We start from the raw sequence: 16752 nt of genomic DNA, 5'->3' as shown, positions 1-16752 counted from the left end.
ACTGTGTGATCGTGGGCCAATTACTGCTTCTGTGCCTCAGTTTCCTCACCTGTAAAAGGGCAGCCACCCAATAGGACAGGTGCCTGGAACCCAGTAAGCACTCGATAAGTGTTAAATGGCATCGCTCTCTCCAACATCAAGGTCAAAGGCTTGAGGTACTGTTTTGTAATAGTAAGAGCTAGCACACATATAGTACTTGCTATTGCTGGGACCTGTCCTAAGAGTTATACTTTTTTTTTTTCCTTTTTTTATAAATTTATTTATTTATTTATTTATTTTGGGCTGTGTTGGGTCTTCATTGCTGCACGCAGGCTTTCTCTAGTTGCGGCGAGCGGAGGCTACTCTTCGTTGCGGTGCACGGGCTTCTCATTGCGGTGGCTTCTCTTGCTTCAGAGCACGGGCTCTTGGCGTGCGGGCTTCAGTAGTTGTGGCACATGGGCTCAGTAGTTGTAGCTCGCGGGCTGTAGAGCACAGGCTCAGTAATTGTGGCACAGGGGTTAGCTGCTCCGTGGCATGTGGGATCTTCCTGCACCAGGGCTTGAACCCATGTCCCTTGCATTGGCAGGCAGATTCCTAACCACTGCACCACCAGGGAAGTCCCAAGAGTTGTACTTTTAAGGGCTCATTTAATCTTCCCAAGAAAGCCATGAGGCCACTCCTAGGTATATATACTCAAGAAAAGTGAAAACCTATGTCTGTACAAAAACTTGTACACGAATGTTCATAGCAGCATTATTCATAACAGCCAGACAGTGGAAACAACCCAAATGTCCATCCACTAATGAATGGATAAAAAAAGGTGATATATCCAGATAATGGACTAATATTCAGCCATAAAAAGGAATGAAATTCTGACACATCTACAACATGGATGAACCTTGAAAAAGTCATGCTAAGCGAAAGAAGCCACACATTGTATAATTCCAAATCTGTAGAGACAGAAAATAGATTGGTGGTTGCCAGGGATGGGGGAGGGAAGAATGGAGGGGGTCTACTAATGGGTTTGGGGTTTCTTCTTGGGGTGATGGAATGTTCTGGAATTAGAAAGCAGTGATGGTGCACAACCTTGTGACTATATAAAAGCCAGTGGTATGGACATTGTTAACGGTAAATTTTGCAGTGTATGAATTGTATCTCAATTTAAAAAAAAATTAAAGAAATCTATGAGACAAATATTCTTATCTCTGTTTTATACATGAAAAAACCAAGGCACATGGAGATTAAAGATATCCAGGCTGATGCTGAAACAAGAGAAACGAAAAGACAGATGGTGAGGTGACGTCATTTTTCCTACACCTGGCTACTCTACCTGTCAACCCATGGGCATCTGGGTTTGCAACTTCACACAGGCAAATCATTTCCTCTCTCTGGACTCCAGTCAAAGGCCAGACTGAGATGGCTCTTATCTAGATCCCTCTAAGGTCTTCAAGGATCCTACAAGACTAGGGCATTGTAGTGGAACACTATTTATTCATATCTATAGGGATAGCTGTGGCCATTAATAAATGATGACTTTAACGACCCACAGTGGGAAATGGCCCTCTCCCAGGTGCATGGGAAGAAATCATTCTGGGTTTTCTGAGTCCAAGCCCTTCACACGGCTGGCTCAAATGTCAGAGCAAGGGGGCTCAGCAGCCCACCTCCTCCTAAGAGGGTCTGACCAGGAGGACCGTCCCATCAGGGGAGGATGCCTTACTAACCAGGCAGGAAGACTACCTCACCGGGTTAGAGGGCCACCTCCCTCAGCAGGAGGAAACCCCACGAGACAAGAGGAGCCTCTTGTTCACAGGGTGGGAGGACCACCCCTCCCTCACCTGGAAGACCCCTCCATGGGACAACAGAAACTCCTCCCTCGCAAGATCGGAAGACCATCCTTACCCCATTTGGGGCAGCAGGATCTCACTGGGCTGGTGGTGGCTGGAGCTGCAGCTTTTCTGCAAACAAGCACCTAGAAAGTGCAGTCCTTTCTCTGAGCACGGAAGGGTCCCCAAGGGTGCCCTGCATTGGGGGTCTCTGAGGCAGCCCCAGTCTCAGATGTAGGGACCAATCTGCAAATGATGATGCATTAGAAGCCAGACAGAGAGAGGGAGAGACACAGAGAAAGAAACAGAGAATATGACCGAGGAGGAAAAGCAGAGGGAAGGGAAGGGAAGGGACAGACCCAGGTTGACAGAGAGCTCAGTAGGAAGCTGGAGGCAGGGCTGGGGACAGAAAGCAAATGGGGAGAATGAACACAAGTGTGCTCAAAGCCAGCAGCAAAGAGGCCCGGATGCAGAGGGAGGACCCCCCAGAGGCCTGAGTTTGGGGGTCCTTCCCACATGAAATGGCAGCACCAGCGCCGCGGCCGCCCAGGGTTTCTCTGGCCCGTGCTGCTCCCACGGGTCTACAGCGTGGGGCATATCTCTGCAAACCTCTTCAAGGGCCTTTTTAGCAAAAAAGAAATGCACATTCTCATGGTGGACCTAGATGCTGCGGGAAAGACCACCATCCTGTACAAACTGAAGCTGGGTGAAATCGTGACCACCATTCCCACTCCAGGCTTCAACGTGGAAACCGTGGAATACAAGACCATCAGCTTCACTGTGTGGGACGTGAGCGGCCAGGACAAGATCCGGCCTCCGTGGCGCCACTACTTCCAGAACACACAAGGTCTCATGTGACTTCGTGGTTGACAGCAATGACAGAGAGCGTGTGAATGAGGCCCGAGAGGAGCTCACGAGGATGCTGGCAGAAGACGAGCTCAGGGACGCCGTTCCGCTCGCGTTTGCTAACAAACAGGACCTACCCAATGCCATGAATGCAGCTGAGATCGCGGACAAGCTGGGTCTGCACTCTCTGTTCCACAGGAACTGGTACATTCAGGCCACCTGTGCTACCAGCGGGGACGGGCTCTATGAGGGACTGGACTGGCTGTCCAATCAGCTCCAGAACCAGAAGTGAGCTGTACTCCTCTCTCCTCCCCTCTCACTCCCTCCTTCTACCCTCGCTTTACTCTCATGTGGCAAACGTGCCCCTGGGGTGTGAGGGCCAGAAGCCGTCTCCATGGTCGGTCACGGTGTGCTTCACTGTGCTGTAAGTGTGCAGACGCTGCCTGCACCTGGGTTTTTATTTAACGTAAATGGTTTTTGTTTCCAATGAGGCAGTTTCTGGTACTCCTATGCAATATTACTCAGCTTTTTTTAATTATAAAAAGAAAACCAACCCATTGTTTAGTACTGAGAAGGGATTTTAGGCACACGGGTCATCCAGGAGTCGCTGTGTCAGAAAAGCCTGATGTTCCTTTTCTGGGCCTTACATCTGTGTTGAGATCCATTTTGGTGGTTGGTTTTTAACCCAAACTCAGTGCATTTTTAAAAATAGTTACAAATACAAGATAAGGAGAACACTTGGACACACAGAAGGGAGAAATGTGCCTAGTGTAGGTTCTGCAGTAATGGCCTGAGTCCAGTCCACCAGTGGTCTGTTTCCCATTGGGAACATGAAACGGGGCAGAATCAGCTATGATCCATTCTGCATAGTCACAATAGGGGGTCCCTGTGATTTGCTCTGTCTTGGGTCATCCCACACCCCATAGCGTTTGTGCTTGTATCTGTGCTTACGTGGCTGCCCAGGAGATGGGCTGGAGGCTGCAGCCACCGCTCTCAGACCCCTTGGAGGATCCCCAGCCTTTCCTTGGGTCAACATGGGCACTTAGGTTGGAATGCTCTGGTTTGAGCAGAAGCCCTGCAGTCCCCTTGCTTGCCTGCTCCGGGCTCTCTGGGGTCTCACCAGCAGGAGCGCGGCTGGTCATCCTTGAGCCCCAGCCCCTCGGAGCCCCTGTCTACATGTGCTTTCACTCCCTCAGCCTGCAAGGGTCAGATCTGCCATCGAAAAATGATAACCTCTACTTTTTTCTTTTGTATTTTGATAAACACTGAAGAAGCTGGAGCTGTTAAACTTTATCTTGGGGAAAACCTCAGAACTGGTTTATTGGGTGTCGTGGAACCTCTTACTGCTTTCAATACATAATTAGTAATCAAAACAAAAAACAAAACAAACAAAAAAGAAATGGCAGCACTAGGCCTGCCCAGGAGCCCCCATCAGTGGGAGAGAGGGGAATGGGGGCTGGGGGCAGCTTCCCCAGCCAGGCAGCAGCCTGCCAGGGCGGCCTCAGCCAGGGAGGAAGCCGGCTGGTCAGGCTGGGGGCTGGGTTTGGATGTGCCAAGCATCCAGCCAGGTTGTCATGGCCACGGAGACAAAGAGAGGGGCTGATGAGGGGCCCCAGCCGCCTACAGTCCCCAGGGAAGCCCAGTCTCTCTCTAGGACCTGCTTAACCAGGGCTCCAGGCTGTTGGCCAACCGCACGTCCACGGGGAAGCGTGCAGGTCAGGGCCTATCCATCTGCCTGGGTTGGAGAGGGGCATGAAAATCATGGCCCAGGCAGGGTCAGCAAAGAAAAGATCCCCAAGCATCTAGACTTTGCCAGCCAATCCTAAACACCTAACCTGCCTGGGCCTCAATTTTTTCATCCATTAAATGGGAAGAAGATCCCTCAGCTCATTCTAGCTCCCAGGGGTAAGGAGCTTATATGGAGAGAATCAAATGTCAGAACAACAGATTAATAATAAAGCTCACATTTATGGAGGTCATACCATGGGCCAGGGCCTGCTCTTAGCACTTTCCCCATCCTAACACAGCATTCCTCCAACTATCTGTTGGGAAGAACTATTTTTGTCTTTAATTTCTAATCCGTTTGAGACTAATACTTTCGAAAATTGCAATAAAAGTGAATTACTAGAAAAACAAAGTAAAAAGGCAGACTACATGCCTAATTTTTCTAGTCCTGGACTAAACTGGCATAAAATTACTCTGTGAAATTGCTATAAAACTTTAAACGTTTACTCTCAGTTTCTGTCCTTATCTCCATGCGAACCACACTGAGTCACACTCTTAGAGCAGGTGACCCTCACGACCACCCAGGAAGTAGGTCCTAGAGCAGGCATGAGGGCGGCCTGCACAATGGTTAAGAGTTCTAGCAGCCCAGGTCCTTGTACCGGCCCTGCCACTTCCTGGCAAAGGACTTCAATACCTCTGTGCCTCAGTTTCCCTATCTGCAATATGAGAATAAGACTAATGGTATGTCATAGGGGTTTTTGGTGGGGATTCAATGAGTCAATCCTGCGAAACTCTTTAGAACGGTAACTGATGTATTTAAACCCTCACTAAACATCATTTATTACTGTAAAATATCATTAAATGTCAGGTGGCATTGTTACTGTGACTCTCTACCTCCTCACCCTCACCCATCAACCACCACCAGATGAGTCAGGTATCTATTAATATGACTAGCTTACTGTCTGCCGTTCCCGCAAGAATGCTAGCTCTATGAGGGCAGGGGCTTGGGTCGGTGCTAGCACCCATTAAACACCCACCTCAGCCTAGAACCATGCATGCCTGGCACTTGGTGGGTGCCCTCAAAATGGGAAGGAGCATGAACTCAAATCCTGGTTCTGCCATGTATTTGCTGTGTGACCTTAAGCAAATGACTCGACCTCTCTGGGCCTCCATTTCCTTATCTGTGAGATAGCAATACAATAATGATGCCATTGCCCATGCGTACAGGGAGGCTTGAAGAACGATGCTCCCTGTAGCACTTCTCAGCACTACACTTGGCAATGTCTGGAGACATTTTCAGTTGTCACAACTTGGGGGGAGGGGGGTTGCTACTGGCATCTAGTGGGTAGAGGCCAGGGATGCTGCTAAACACCCTACAGTGCACAGGAGAGCCCCCCACACCAAGCAATTACGCAGCCCAAACTATCAATTATGTGAAGGTTGAGAATTCCTAATATAAAGGAAAAAGAATCACCTAGATACCTATTAAGAGGGGAACGGATGTATAAACTCCAGTATAATCGTCCTGTGAAAGAGTAGGCAGAAGTTAGAAGGAATGAGCTGGAAGTGTGCAAAACAACATAAAAAGATCCCCTAGACAGTGAACAAGGCTGCGGAATACTGGGTGATCACAAGAGATTACCCTCAGGGAGCAGGTAAAGGGACGGAGCTAGAATTTAAACCAGGAGGCTGGCTCCGGAGCCTACAGCTTTAAACATGGCCTCGGTTTGAGGCCTTTTACTTAAACAAATGCACACGCTTAAAAACACACCCTGTCTTTTCCACAGGTTCATGTTTATGTATGTCAACGACACAAACACACAGGGAAAAAGATCTGGAACACTGCACAGTAGACTAGTAACAAGAGACACTGGAGGTGGGGGCCAGGGATAGGAAGGAAAAGGTTCCCTTGTCTGTAATTTTCTACAAGGAGATTTTGCATTCATATCTGTCATGTAATTAAAGATGAGCGATAAATTACACATGGACAGACCCTTTGGGGTGATCACTTGGTAATGTATAGAAATACTAAATCACTACGATATGCACCAGGAGCTAACATAGTGTTGCAGGTCAATTATACTTCAGAAAACAAACTCAGAAAAAGAGATCAGATTCGTAGTTACCAGAGGCAGGGCGTAAGAAAATTTGGTCAAAAGGTACTAACTTCCACTTATAAGATATACAAATACTAGGGATGTAATGCACGACATGACGAATACAATTAGCACCACTGTATGTTATTCATAAAAGGTGTTAAGACAGTAAATCCTGAGCTCTCACCACAAGGAAAAACACTTTTTTCTGTTTCTTTTGTTTTGTATCTGCCGGAGATGATGGGCGTTCACTAATCTTACTGTGGTGATCATTTCATGATGGACGAAGTCAGATCATTATGCTGACACACAGTGCTGTAGCTCAATTACATCTCAATAAAACTGGAAGGGAAAATTAAATAAATAAATACTAAAACAGATGTATATACCCTTTAACCCAAAAGTTCCCTTCCCAGAAATGAATGAACTTACAGGTGTGAAGCAGTCTGCATCTGTCATACCATCGTTTGTAATGGCGAAAGATGGGAACAACCTCAGTGTCTATCAAGAGGAGACCAGCTTAAAAAAAGCCACCATGGGGCTTCCCTGGTGGCGCAGTGGTTGAGAGTCCGCCTGCCGATGCAGGGGACACGGGCTCGTGCCCCGGTCCGGGAAGATCCCACATGCCGCGGAGCGGCTGGGCCCGTGAGCCATGGCCGCTGAGCCTGCGCATCCGGAGCCTGTGCTCCACAACGGGAGAGGCCGCAACAGTGAGAGGCCCGCGTACCACAAAAAAAAAAAAAAAAAAGCCACCATGCATCCATCCAGTGGAATTCTATGTGCTATTATAGAACAAGCTCCAGGATACAGGGTGGAAAGGGGGACAAAGCCAAGTGCAGAAATGTGAGTACAACAGGCCATCACTTTCTTGTAACAAAAGGGGTGTGTCCCATCTGAAGGGCCCAAGGTCAGCGGCTAGCTTTGGGGCGGGACCTGGGAGGCTGACTTTTTTTTTTTTTGACTTATTTTTTTAGAGTAGTTTTGGGTTAACAGCAAAATGGAGCAGAAGGTACAGAAATGTCCCCTCTACCCCCTGCCCCACACACGCACAGCCTCCCCCATTATCGGCGTCCCCCACCAGAGTGGTGCATTTGTTCCAATCAATGAACGTGCGCTGATACGTTACCGAGAATCACCCAGAATCCATAGCTTACATTATGTTGTGTACATTCTACAGGTTTGGACAAATGCATAATGACATGCAACCATCACTATGCCACCACACAGAGCAGTTCCACTGCCCTAAAACTCCTCTGTGCTCCACCTTTTCACCCCTCCACACACCCCAATCCCTTGCAACTACTGATCTTTTCACTGTCTCCATAGTTCTGGGAGGCTGACTTTTTAATCTGCGTTACTTATGCCTTTTTAATTTGAACCATGGAAATGATTACATACAATACATATAAAAATAATATATAGTATATGTATATATAATTTTTAGGTACACACATATATACATATATAGTTATGTATACATGTATATTTATAATATTTTAAAAATTAAAAGGCACAAAAGAGCATATACTGTATGATTCTACTTTACATAAAGTTCAAAAGCAGGCAAAACTAATCTGTGATGATTGAAATCAGAACAGTAGTTACTTTGAGGGATACTGACTTGGGAGGGAACACCCTCTGGGGTGCTGGCAATATTTACCAGCTGATGTGGGTGAAGGTTACACAGATAAATTACATGTAAAAATTCATCAAGCTGTACACCTAATATTGTACGTAAGACATGCCTAAAAAAATTAAAATTAAAAATTTTCAAGAAAAAACAAAGTTCAATCACAGTGAGGGGCATTTCTAGAGAGCCCCTCATGGCCAGAGGGAACACTTTGCTTGGGGCCCTGGGAGGGGGCCAAGCTGGGGTCGAGGCACCCCCCACACCTCGGCCCCCCAAAAGAAACCAAACGGGAATCAAGCTGGCCTTTGTGGCCGGGTCCAGCAGAACAGGACAAAGGGCCAAATGACGGCCCCCTGCCCCCTCCAGCCCCCCTAGGACACTGAAGCCCATTCATGTTGGAGGCTGGCCATTTCCCCAGGGCTCCAGCCGCCCTTCTCTCCGGAGCCAGAACAATATCCCCTTTGACCACCCCCTTGTCTCCCACTTCCGCATTTAATTGCAAGTTCATGGGTATTAAGTGGCCCATACAGCTAACCTAGCTCCCTCTCCCCTCCCCGCCCCCCCAAAAAGAGGCCCACAGCGCTGTCTCTGTTCACTGCCCCTCTGTGAGCCCGCTCCTCCACAATGATCTGTCCAGAGAGAAAAAAGAAAGAGCCCCCCTTCCTCCCCCCTCCACGCCCTCCTCAAAAACTCTGTTCTCACCCAGAAAGTGCCGCCTTGCAAACCAAGCTGCTCTGGGCCCTGGCACGGGGGCGGCAGGCAACCTCTGTTCCAACCTGCCAGGCTGCCGCAGGCTCGCTTTGCACCTCCCTGGTACCCCACTTGATGCTTGAGGAAACCGAGGTCCAGGAACGGTGGGTGACAGGCCTGCCGTCCAGCCAGGGCCAGGGCTAAGAGCCTCAAAACTCCTCCACCTGGGTGTCCTGATCTTCCCTTAGCTGTCTTCTTGCCCGCACTCAAGGGGGAGACCTAAACCTTTGACCCTTAATCCCTTCTCTAGCTTCGAAACCTCAGGGACAACTCTGAGCTGGTGACCTTTAAGGGTGGGAAGGAGGTTACATAAGCCATATGAGCCCACTGCCCTTCACAGGAACCCACTTTGGCCCTGGCTCATGGATTTCTACTGCCAGAATGTCCCCTAGCCTGTAACACCCATCCTGACCACCTACACCTCCTCCGGGAAGCCTTCCAGGTTACACCAGTCAAGGTCTAACTTCCCCTCTGCTGAAAAGCCTCACCTCCCACATTCCTCCACCACCAATTCAAGTCTGAGCCAGCTCTGTCACCATCCTGAATTTGTCACCCTCTCTTTGTACCACCTCCTGGTGCAAGCTGCCACCATCCTTTGCCAGTTACTGCCACCAATCAGTCTTGCTGGTCCTACAGCCCAGCCTCCACACTCTGACCCAAGCGGCCCCTTTTAAAACATAAATCAGACCATACTCCCGCCGGCTTACAGCCCTCCAGGTCTGCCCGCCGCGCCAGGAGGAAGGGCCTCCCCCAGCCCCGCTCACCTTTACCTGCCAGGCTCTGCCCAAGTGCCCATTACCTTCCTCACCTGATCTCCTCCCCTCCCTCCCTCCACTCCAGCACCTGCTGCACTTCAAACTCAACAAGTTCTCGCTCACCTCCCAGTCTCTGCACTTGCCATTTCCTCCTGGAACTCTCTTCCCCCAAAAGTGTCACATACCTGGCTCCCATACATCATTCATGGCTTTGCTCCCAGGTCAGGCCTTTTCTGAGCACCCAGCGGAAGGCAGAACCTCCTCCAGGTCGCTCTTCACCACACCCACCATCCTCCCTGCCCTGATTCCACCCCAGCATGCAGGTGTTAAAATTTGGAATGGTCCGGCTCCTTTGCACTTGTTATTTCTCTGTCGCCCCCCCTGTTAGAACATCAGCTCCACCAGGGCAGGGACTTTGTCTGTTTTGTTCACTCCTGTGTCCCCAGCACCTAGTACAGCATCTGGCACACAGGAGGTGCTCAACAGGGCTTCCCTGGTGGCACAGTGGTTAAGAGTCCACCTGCCAATGCCGGGGACACGGGTTCAAGCCCTGGTCCGGGAGGATCCCACATGCCGCGGGGCAACTAGGTCCGTGCATCACAGCTGCTGAGCCTGCGCTCTGGAGTCTGCGAGCCACACCTGCTGAGGCCCGCACGCCTAGAGCCCATGCTCCATAACAGGAGAGGCCACCACGATAAGAAGCCCACGCACCGCGGCGAGCAGTGGCCCCAGCTCACCGCAACTGGAGAGGGCCGCGCCCAGCGATGGGGAACCAGGGAGGCCAAGGATAAATAAATAAAATAAATAAATTTATTTTTTAAAAAAAGGAGGTGCTCAATAAAGATGGGGGATTTGATTAATTAGCAAAAGATTGCTCCTATTCTTCTTTAACTGCATTTAATTCAAGAGCTGCCTCATGCTCTGTTACAGTAAGCAGGCACTACTAACCAACTGCTGCTGACCAGCTCTTGGGCTACTGACTGGACCAGCCAAGATCTCCCTGCAGTATGAGGAGGGTCTGCATTTCAGGGTTTCCATACAGCTCCTGAAGCTGGAGCAGAGAGAAGGGGCGGGGGCCTCCTGCCAGGTGCCAGGCGGGGATGGGCAAATGAAGGCTCGCTCTGGGGACTGATCACCCCACCCCTCTGCTGGCCGAGACCTCCCCCTCTCTGCAGGCCCAACTCAATCAGGGTGCCCCGGAGGCCAATCCTTCCCCCGCCAGAATCACCCACTCCTTTCCCACATTCTCAGCTGCTGCACCGCTGAGTGGAAACATGACGGTCAAGAGCAGGGTTCTGGTGCAGGGAGGCCTGAGTTCGAATCCTGCCTCCGCCTCTTGTCATAGACTCTTAGAAACTCTGCTGGCTGCGTGAGCCTGGGCAGGTTACTGAGCCTCTCTGTGCCTCAGTTTCCCCTTTTTTAAGGAGCTCTACCTCACAGGGTAGTTGGAGGGACTGAAGGAGGGAAAAACAGCTAAGCCAACACTTCTCAAACTGCAGCGTGCTTGGAAATCATCGGGGGGCCTGTTAGGAGCAGATTCTGATACAGTGGCGCTGGAGTAGGTTCAAACTCCCTTGTGGATGCTGTCGGTCCCTGGAGCAAACCCAGAGGAGAGCAAGGACTTTGGGGCTTCCGCATACAGTACGTGCTCAGTAAAATGTATATCCTATAGTCACTGTCATCTGACTAAATGAGTCTGCAGAGGGCTGTGTATCTGTCCTCCTACTGGGATTACGTTGGAATCTTTTCAGATCTCTGCGAGACCCTGACTTAAATCTGTAAACATAAATAAAAGTTCAATCTTAAAAAATTAGCAGCTACCATTTATTGAGAAGCCACTTCTTTTCCTCCATTTAATTCTCAACACTCCCCTGCACACTGGGCTGGGGGTGGCAGGGGCTCACTGCACGGAGACCCTCGCAACCACCGAGTTTAAGATGCTCCCCAACACACTGTCTGTAGCCGCCTAAGAATAAAGAGCAACTTCTATAAATCCTGGAACCCTTCTTTGAGCAGCACAGTCCCACCACCGCCCTGGAGCTGGTGTGCTTTCAAAGCATCGGTTGGTTCACAGTAAAGTATTTCAAACACCACTATCTGGGACCCAGTTCGGTCCAAGATGCATTCTGTTAACATAGCCCAAGACTGGAGGGGCCCTCCCGTGCACCCCACGGGGAGACTCTAGCATCGCCATTTAGACAGGAGGAAAATGAGGAGCAGAGAGGTTGACCAGCTTGTGTGGGGTCCTGCTGGCGTGCAGGCTTCTGCCCACCCCAAGAGGACCAGCGAGGGCCTGTGTGGGAGGGGCAGGGGCTGCCTCCCCGCTGCCGGGCACCTCCACCCATGCAGATAGGATCTTGCTCTCATCAGCCGCTGCACCAGGGGCCCAGCAGCCCCTGCCATAAAGGGGCCCTGGGAAAACTTTGATGTGGTGGAGGATGGAGCCGGCCTGACTCAGAAGCCGGGGCCAGCTGTGGGGGAGGGGAAGACCCACACCAAGCCTTCAACATGGTCTCAGCCTCTCTCCAGTCCACTTGGGCCCCCCAGGTAGTTTCAGTGTAACTGTTCCACCAAACCCTTTTACTCCTGACCGCATTTAAACCTCATAAAAATCCTTCGAGTTAGGTACAACAATCACTCCCCATTTTAGAGGTGGGGAAACTGAGGCACAGAGAGGCTAAGTGACCTGCTCAAGTGGCAGAGCTGGATTCAAATCTAGGCTCAGCTGATGCCAGGGCAGGCCTAAACTTATTTATAAGTACTTTAACCAGAGGGTGACCAACCATCCTGGTTTATCTAAGACTGAGGGGCTTCCTGGGATGAGGGACTTTTAGGTTTTTTTCTTGTTTTTTTTTTTATTTTCTTGTTTTAATTTATTTGTTTGTTTGTTTTATTTTTGACTGTGTTGGGTCTTCGCTGCTGCACATGGACTTTCTCTAGTTGAGGCGAGGAGGGGCTACTCTTCACTGCGTTGCGTGGGCTTCTCATTGTCGTGGCTTCTCTTGTTGCAGAGCACGGGCTCTAGGCGCACAGGCTTCAGTAGTTGTGGCACCTGGCCTCAGCAGTTGTGGTGCACGGGCCTAGTTGCTCTGCAGCATGTGGGATCCTCCCGGGCCAGGGATCGAACCTGTGTTCCCTGCATTGGCAGGCGGACTCTCAACCACTGTGCCACAGGGAAGCCCGGGACTTTTAGTTTTAAAACCAGGACAGTCTCAAGCAAACCAAGGCAGCTGGTCACTCTATTTACCACTCTACCCATCAATAAAAATAAAGATAATAATAACAGTGAAAGTAACAGCAGCTGAAAACCACTGAGCACTTACACACGCCAGGCTCTGTCCAAACCCCCGAAGCAGGATTTTCCTCGACTCCTCACCACACAGGCCTGGAGGCGGGGCTTTTGTTCGCCTCCCCTCCTCCCCCATTTCACAGATGAGGAAACTGAGGATGGGGAGGCCGCACAACTTGCCCACGGTCAGCACCAAGTAGAGGGCACACAGCCTCTCGGATGGCAGGAGGGTCCCACTCGCCACGTCCTGAGGCTCTTGGAGTGGGCCAAAACAACCCCAGGAGCCATGGTCCATTCTCAGCACTGACCTTTATGAGAGCAGTGTCTTTAACATACATGACACGGGACCAAACTATTGTGGCTGCAAATCGTCACAGGATTTCTAAAAATATGAACTTACAGTGTGCCACTTAAAAACTGGGTGGCCAGGGCTTCCCTGGTGGCGCAGTGGTTGAAAGTCCACCTGCCGATGCAGGGGACATGGGTTTGTGCCCCGGTCCAGGAAGATCCCACATGCCGCAGAGCGGCTGGGCCCGTGAGCCACGGCCGCTGAGCCTGCGCATCTGGAGCCTGTGCTCCGCAACGGGAGAGGCCACAACAGTGAGAGGCCCGCGTACAGCAAAAAAAAAAAAAAAAACTGGGTGGCCTTTGGGCGAGTTCCTGTACTTCTCTGGGCCTCAGTTCCCTCGTCTGTAAAATGGGGATAATAAGAGTCCTCTCCTCACAGATGACAGTGAGCATCCTGTGAGATCACACTGCAGGGCTTAGAACATGATCTACAAAGGAAACAATAAGTATCAGCTATTATTATTAATGGCTGTAGTAGTATTGGTATCACTATGTATTGACATCACATGCAGCGTAGTTTTATGGAAACCATGTAAGCAAGATAAGGCACACTCCCTCTTTCAGCAACTCTCCATGTCTGTGTGGATAAATGATGTCAAACTGCGAGAGGCCAGGCCCAGCCGGGCCCTCCCCCTTGCTGACAAGCATTGAGATGAGACCCCCCCAGCCGCCCACCCGGCAATAGCCATCTCCACAGAAGCAAGTCCAGACCGGCCCACCACTCAGCAGCACCCAGAAGGCTCCTAAAACTGCCCATTAATGGGATCCGTTCTGGCCAAAGCACGATCCTTTAGTAGGTGAGAGCCAAGGCAACAGTTCCCGCCACATGGAAACTGGCCTTCTGCTCAGAAACCAGCCCAAATCCTGAACTTGGCCGCTCCTCTCCCCTTCTCCCCACCCATCTACTTTCTTCACAGCAGCCAGAGGGATTCTTCTAAGATAACTCATTCACCGTGACCCCCTGGCCACAAACCCTCTGCTGCTCTTAGAATAAAAGCCCAGCTCCTCCCCTGTGATGCAGACCCCACAACGCTGTTCAGACCTCCTCCCCCACCCACTGTCCCCTCACTCACTCCACCCCAGCCCCACACCGGCCTCCCTGCTGATCCTAAAACTGGCCAAGCTCATCCCTGCCCCAGGGCCTTTGCACAGGCTGCTCCCTCTGCCTGGAACACAATTCCTCCTGCCCTTCTTCCCATGGCTGGCTTCTTGGCAACCAGGTTCCAGTTCAAAAGTCATCTCACCAGACAGGCCTTCTCTGATCATCAGATCCAAACCAGCCTCCAACACTATCTAATTTATAATCCCTGTATTACGGTATTCATAGCACTTGTCACTTGCAGAATTTTTCTTGTTTATTGTCCATCTCCTCCTATTTAGATGCCAGGTCTTTGAGGGCAAGGATTTTGTCTGCTTTGCTCTCTGTTGCTTCTCCAATGCCTGGCACCTAGTAGGACCTTAATCAGTATTTCCTGACAGTATGAAGACATTAGAAAATAAGATTCCTGGAGCTTAAAATGTATCTAACACAGTAGATCACCTATTCCCTGTGTGACAAGGGCTCTGAGAGAAGACAGGCAGTGCAGAGAGCAATGGGGAACCTGACCCAGCCTGGGGAGGGGGAGGGACGAGCCAAGGAGTAGAAAGTACTTGAGACCCTCGCCCCTCAGAGTGTGGTCCCTGGACCAGCAGCACGGGCATCTCATCTCCTGGGAGCCTGTTACAAATGCAGCATCTCAGACCCCACCCCAGACCTGCTGACCCAGAATCTGCATTTTAATTAGACCTACCCCAGGCAGTTCTATGTATAGTAAAACTTGAGACATCCTGGGTTAGACCCCAGGAAGAGTAGGCAATAGCAGGCATGTCTGGTTCAGGGTGTCCCTGGGAACCAAAAGACCCAGGGCAGGCCTATGAAGCCACCTTCATATAAAAAGTGGCCCCCCAGCACCACAGGCCAGAAAGAGTGGTGAGGCCCATCGGGGTCCCTGAGCATCCTTCCTCCCTCAGGCCCGAAATAGGATCCGAGAAGCCCAGAGCCTTGCATATGTGGGTGGGGAGGGAGAAGGGGGATTAGAACCCAACAGATTTATGTGGCAGACTCCCCGAGAGCCACACCATCTGGAGCCCCTTTGTGATACAGGGAAGGGAGGACAGTGGAGAGGCAGCGAGCCGGAAATATTTACAAAGCATGGGGCAAGGGGGCAAAGGAGGTAAGTGCAGGGAGAGGCAGGGGGCCACCTGTCACCAGGAAACCTGCAGCACCCCCTTCTCCACCTCCCAGCCACCTGCAACAGACAGGGCCTCACACCCCAAAAACTGCTTAGAATCTATGTGAATCCACCCTTTCTGCAGCTCCCGGAGATGTGACCTCCTGAAAGTCAACCCTGAGCCCTGCTCTTGGTACATGTACCTGTGGAGAAGCTGATCCCTCACCTCCATCGATAAGGATGAACACGTGACCCAAGCCAGGCAATCCGAGTTCTGGGCTCCTAGATAAGCAATACTTGGTTCATGGATGGGTACATGTCCTAAGGGTCAGGCCGGAGAGCACCTGGATCCAGCTATGCCTGAAGCCATTTTTCCTGAGTCAACTGAGCCCAGAATAGCCTTTTTTTTTTTCCTTAAGACTCTGACTTGGAGTTTCTGTCATTCACAACCCAAAGAGTTCTGACTAATATATCTGTTAAAGCACTTACCACACTGTAATGTCATTACTTGTGTCTATTCTCTCCCCTGGATTAGAACTCCTTGAGGACACAAACCATTGTTTGATTTAGTGCTGTCCCTGATGCCTAGAAGAAAGCCTGACATACAAAATAATCTCAAGAGATATGGGACAATGAATGGGTGGCTCTTCCTTCCTTCACTCTACAAATATTCACTGAACACCCTCTGTATGCTGGACATTGCTCTAGGTCTGGGAGCAGCAGGGAACAGGAGGGACAAAAATCCCTGCCCTTCAGGAGTTTAAATTCTAGTGAGAGGAGAGCAGACAATCATCAAACAAGTAAGTAAAATCTAAGTGCAATGGAGAAGGGGGAGAGGGAGCATGGGGAAGAGGTATGCTTTTAGATGGGAAGGTCAGGGAAGGTTGCACTGAGAAAGTGGGATATCAGAGCAGAGACCCAAAGAGGTAACTAACCACAAGAATACCTGGAGAGTGTTCTAGAGCAAGCAGACAGTAAGTGCCAAGGCCCTGAGGCAGGAATGTGTCAGGTATGTTTGGAGATGAAGTCAGGCAGACAGACACGTAGAGCAGGAAAAACAGATACTGAAGGGCTTCCTAGGTCATCATCAAGGCCTTGACATTTACAGCAAGTGAGGTGGGAGTCATAGGAGGGTTTTGAGCAGAGGAGGAATGTAACCTGACTTACAGACAATGTGTGTGGAGAACCACCTGTCCGGGGCAAGGGCAGAAGCAAGAGACCAGGGAGGAGGTGACCACAACAGTCCCGGCAGGAAACGATGGTGGCCGAGACCATGGTGGCAGCGCAGAGGGGTGAGGAGT

The 16752-nt window shown here is 50.4% G+C and overlaps 1 protein-coding gene and 1 pseudogene across 1 annotated transcript in view; one reads left to right on the top strand and one right to left on the bottom strand.

Annotated features, from left to right (window-relative positions):
• The window catches only part of PREX1 (phosphatidylinositol-3,4,5-trisphosphate dependent Rac exchange factor 1), a 201649-nt gene that overhangs the window by 162612 nt on the left and 22285 nt on the right, over nucleotides 1-16752 (bottom strand). The window lies entirely within an intron of this gene.
• LOC105748697 (ADP-ribosylation factor 1-like) lies at nucleotides 2319-4022 on the top strand (annotated as a pseudogene).

Source organism: Orcinus orca, chromosome 16 (genome assembly GCF_937001465.1).
Source record: "Orcinus orca chromosome 16, mOrcOrc1.1, whole genome shotgun sequence".
Classification (NCBI taxonomy): domain Eukaryota; kingdom Metazoa; phylum Chordata; class Mammalia; order Artiodactyla; family Delphinidae; genus Orcinus; species Orcinus orca.
This window is presented reverse-complemented; position numbering and strand designations above follow the sequence as displayed.